The 4,854-nt window shown below is 42.4% G+C and overlaps 1 protein-coding gene and 1 pseudogene across 2 annotated transcripts in view; one reads left to right on the forward strand and one right to left on the reverse strand.

Annotated features, from left to right (window-relative positions):
* The window catches only part of FNDC3B (fibronectin type III domain containing 3B), a 371,182-nt gene that overhangs the window by 275,850 nt on the left and 90,478 nt on the right, over nt 1-4,854 (reverse strand). The gene's annotated exons all lie outside the window — the stretch shown is intronic.
* Nucleotides 393-1,584, forward strand: LOC105887390 (annotated as a pseudogene).

Below are 4,854 nucleotides of genomic sequence, written 5' to 3' on the forward strand. Positions count from 1 at the left end.
GGGGGAGGGCTGGGGTGAGGTGAGAACAGGGGGAGGGCTGGGATGAGGTGAGGGCTGGGGAGGGCTGAGTTGAGGTGAGGGCAGCGGTGAGCTGAAGGAAGGGGGAGAGCTGGGGTGAGGTGAGGGCAGGGGAGGGGTGGGCTGGGGGAGGGCAGGGCAGAGGGAAGGTTGAGATGAGGTGAGGGCAGGGCAGAGGGAGGATTGGGATGAGGTGAGGGCATGGAAGGGGTGAGCTGGGGACAGGGCAGGGGGAGGCAGGGCAGAGGTGAGGGCAGGGCAGGGAAGGGCAGTAAGAAGGCGAGGGGAGAGCTGGGGTAAGGGCAGGTGGCCCTGCAGATGCACAGGTGCCTGCTCCTGGGCACAGGCCCAGCTGAGCTGCAGATGCGGTGACCATGCCTTCTGAAGCTATATCCACTGACAATGCCTGTGGATTAAGAATAACAGGAGGAGCAGTGGGGGATTTATTACATGGGCTGAAATCTGGTGATGTGGATTTTGTACTTGCTCAGTTGAAGGAGATGATTCAGTTAGCCAGGAATCCAAAAGGGAGAGAAAAGCATGGAACAATACTGCTAGACTTCGTGAAGAAAATTCTGAAATTACAACGCTGCGGACTAACGTCCCCACTAAGGGAAGACATGCTTAGGTAGAACTGACAACTGGCTGGCAGAGGGTGCTGAACACACTATAAACTCAATGTTCTTAGGTTGATTGCACCTTACTGGACTATTTTAATGATTATGAAGTTTTAAAAGATAAGAAAGTTCGATTTGTTGGACATGCTAAACAGAGAATACAAGAATCTAAGAATTTTAAGACATTTAGGTTTTATGGAAAAACTGAAGACAGACGTGGTGCCCGTGTGACCACAATCCTGACGCCAAGGGGCTGCAGAAAATGCCAAAGGCCTGGCTGGAGTACGGGGGGAGGGGATTTGGGTGGAACTGCAGAAAGTTCTTGTTGGTAACCATGTAAATCATTTGATTCACCTCATCTATGATACAGTTGTAGCTCCTTATATAGGTTTCCCTGCTAGTATAAGTTCAAAAGAATTAAAGTTTGCAAAAATGCTGAAGGCTTTTCACCAAAGCCAATGACTCTTTTGGCTTCAAAATTCAAACTGCAGGATGACATAACAAAATTGGATTTAAGGTTGAAGATTTCAAAAGAAGAGAAAAACCTTGGCTTACTTATCGTTAAAAATAGGGAAGATTTAGTTAAAGAAACAGATAGCTCAGGACCACTGAAACCCAATCAAGACTTCATTATCATAGATTCTAGGGCACTGATGCGTCTTCCAAAGTACCAAGGAGAGCACTGTCCCATAAAGGAAACCCATTCCTCCATCTCGAGTAAGTGGTGGTGATCAGAAAAGTGGGCACTTTTTCAGGAAAAGAAATTGGGGCTCTATTACAATAATTGCAAGAACAGTGGGGAAAAAATGGAAAAAGATGAACTTCTAAGTTACATAAAGACCTAATAAAGTTGATTGCTGCTAAAATGTAGAAAATTGGGGGTAATACTATTTGTTTCTTTGTTTACCTTCCCTCCTAGTGAGATTCAGGAAATCAGAGCAGAATAACAACCAGTTTAGAGAACCTCTTCAGTAGAATAAAGGTTTTACTTTGTGAAATATAAGTATACTTCAGGCACTAAACTGAAGTCAGCCTCCTCTGATCTGATTTATAACATTGGATCTCATAATGCTTTTGGAATAGTTCCAACTGACAAAAGTATAGTTGGCTTCTTCTGTCTTAATCTGTTTCAGAGATGTTCAACCTTTTTTTTTTTCTGCCACACATTGGAAGAGTAAGAGTTGTCTTGGGACATACATTAAATACACAAACACTAATGAAACCTGATAACCCCCCCCAAAAAAAGTCTGTGCATACTTTTCAAAACAGTCCTCAAAAAATCTACAAGAGGGCCACAGGCCACAAGTTGAACACCCCTGGTTAAACATTTTCTATCTTTGTACAGGGCAATACTAAGATTGATCTTAAAAAGGTAACTGTCTAACAGAATAAATATTTATTATTTTGCGAGTGAAATAACTGTTACTCTAATACAATGACTGTCTATAGGTGTCACTTCTTATCTGAATTCCAAAATAAACTTGTGCCTGAAAAGCAAATTTTTTTTAAAAAGGCTCCAAATTACAAATTTAAAAAAAAAAAAAATAGCCAGGCACTGTGGTGGGCAACTATAGTCTCCGGTTGCTGTGAGCTGTGACACCACAGCACTCTATGGAGGGTAACAAAGTGAGATTCTGTCTCCAAAAAAAAAAAACAACTCAATCTTTAAATGGGGACTGCTAAGATTTGAAAAAATAAGTATACCATATAATAACACATTTTTTTCTATATGTTTAAGTTTCTTTTTCCTGCCATACTATATGTTGAAGTAAACTTAGAGGCCAAAGATGGCTTCTGCATAGCATTACAGGTACGTAAATACTGAGTAAAGTCGCTCTTTGTTAATCTCCTTTTAGTTTCAATTCATCTTTGACCTAATTGTTTAAAGTCAACTAGGATACCCAAGATATGCAGTGAGAAGAGCAAGTCTGACAGACAGAAGCTGAGTTTCAGCTCTGCCAGGTAGGTCATCTGTGAAAAAGAAAAAAATACCCACCTCTTACACGTGCTCTGAGGAACAGAGCAGCCCTAATGCAATCCAGGTACAAGGCCTTACTCCTAGCATGAGCTCAATAAATAACTCTTACCAACACTAATTCCAACCAATCACAAAAGTCTTTCAAACAAGACAATAGTCTCAAAAAAAAAATTTTTTTTTAAACAGAATCTTCCATGTTTCATGTTCTCAATAAAATCTAAAACCAGCTGATTCTCACCTCTGACCAGATTTTGTTTGGTAAACATCCTGGCTCTCCTTAATGCTCACCTCCCAAACCATTCAGATTCCAGTGTCTGTCTAGCTTCTGGGGATCCCAGCAACAAGAGTGACTTTGGAATTCACTCACAGAAGATCTGAAATCTAAGCCCTTTACATGTAAAAAATGCTCTGAATACCTTGGAAATGCTTCTAATTAAGATTATCACAACAAAAGCCAGCAATTAAAAGTAGTCAAGCAACACTACACGGTGTGAATTCCCATGGAGCGCTCAGGAGTCTAGGACAGTCCCTTCCCACACAGTTCTCTGACCTGCAGGCTGTCCTCTCAGAGAGCACAGCAAGAATGAGACCCCATCAGATTCACTAAAGAGCCTCAGGCATTTGCCTTTTCATACACTTTTCAGCAACCAGTTTGAGAGGTTGTCCACCACATAATCCAGACAAACAGAATTGTACAACTGGATACTTAAGACCATTAGAAAGTTAAAATAAAACTGTCCAGATTTAAGATTTCAAGGCAAACAGACTAAAAATGATCTTCAAAGACGTAACGCTTTTAAGATTTTCCTGTCTAGATTTTAGTACTAGAGCTTTGTTAAGCTACTGCTGGAAAGCCAGGCACACTTACAGTCTGGTCTTGGAAGAATTACAGCCTTGACTTGTACAAATGAACAGATTATTCCAATTCTTCCCTCATCCTGCTCCAAGTCAAATTCAGGACTGACACTAGTCTCTACAGAAAGGCAAGGAAAAATGTGACAAAGATTTTCCAGCCAGCCTCACCCACTGCCACAGGCTCTCAGCACACACAGGCACACAGCCGGCTCCACACGTCTAATTCAGGGTCAGTTTACGCACCATGACATCAGTGGGGCATCATGAGCCAAGCTGAAACTCCATCTGGGACAAATAATGTCCAGGCACAGTGTGACTTCTTTTGTTTATATACACTAAGTATGTCCGGGTGGTAAATGAACCAACTCTTAAGGTTTATTTCCCAAGGCCTCCAAAACAATATTCTGTACCTTGAAGCAACTCTCTGCCTCCAGCTCTCTTTCCAAGGGTATGTGCAAATGATTTTTAACAAAGCACATGATTTTGAAACATATAATTAGTATCTTGAGGAAAATCAAAATCCAAACAGTCCTTCATCAATCTAAAACAGACATAATGAGGAACTCACTGGCAAGCAGGTGGGCATCACCGTTCCCAGCACAACACCATGTGATGCTAAATTCTGCATCCCCCTTGGAAAGCAGCGAAAGTAAAGCTGAAAGACTTAATGGAGTTTGTGCAGCAAAACTGCCATTTTCATTCTTTTTGAAGGATAAAATTTATTTCTCTTATTCTGGCATTACTTAAGAGAAATTATTATGAATTCAAATGAAAAACAAACCACCTAATAGGTTCAAGTGGTACAAGTTTTTAAGATTTAAACTTCAAAAACTGCCTCTATGGTGATGTAATTTTTGAATGGAAATGAAGGGTGGGATTTACGAGGAAAAGGCAGGCAAAAAGGCCTTCTCCCAACTCTCAGGGTAAGACTCCCATGAGGGAGAGACCTCCACCACCCTTCTCTAGCCCCTGCCATCTCTCAGAGGCCGCCTACCTCGGAAGGAGCCACTCCCCTACTGCCAATCTCAGGGAAAGAATCATCCCCTATGGGGAAAAAAGGGACCCACCATAGAGGCCAGGGCTGGGTGTCAGAAGACTGCACTTCCTGGTCAGGGCGGTGGCTCACACTTCTAATCCTAGCACTCTGGTAGGCCAAGGCAGGTAGATTGCTTAAGCTCACAGGTTTGAGACCAGCCTGAGCAAAAGCAAGACCCCTGTCTCTAAAAAATAGCTGAGCCCTGTGGTGGGCGCCTGTAGTCCCAGCTACTTGGGAGGCTGAAGCAAGAGAATTGCTTGAGCCTAAGAGGTGAGAGTTGCTTTGAGTTGTGTCACCAAGGCACTCTACTGAAGGCGACAAACTGAGACTCTGTCTCAAAAAAAAAAAAA

This window comes from Otolemur garnettii, unplaced genomic scaffold (assembly GCF_000181295.1).
Source record: "Otolemur garnettii isolate 467f Iridium unplaced genomic scaffold, OtoGar3 scaffold00078, whole genome shotgun sequence".
NCBI classification, from domain to species: domain Eukaryota; kingdom Metazoa; phylum Chordata; class Mammalia; order Primates; family Galagidae; genus Otolemur; species Otolemur garnettii.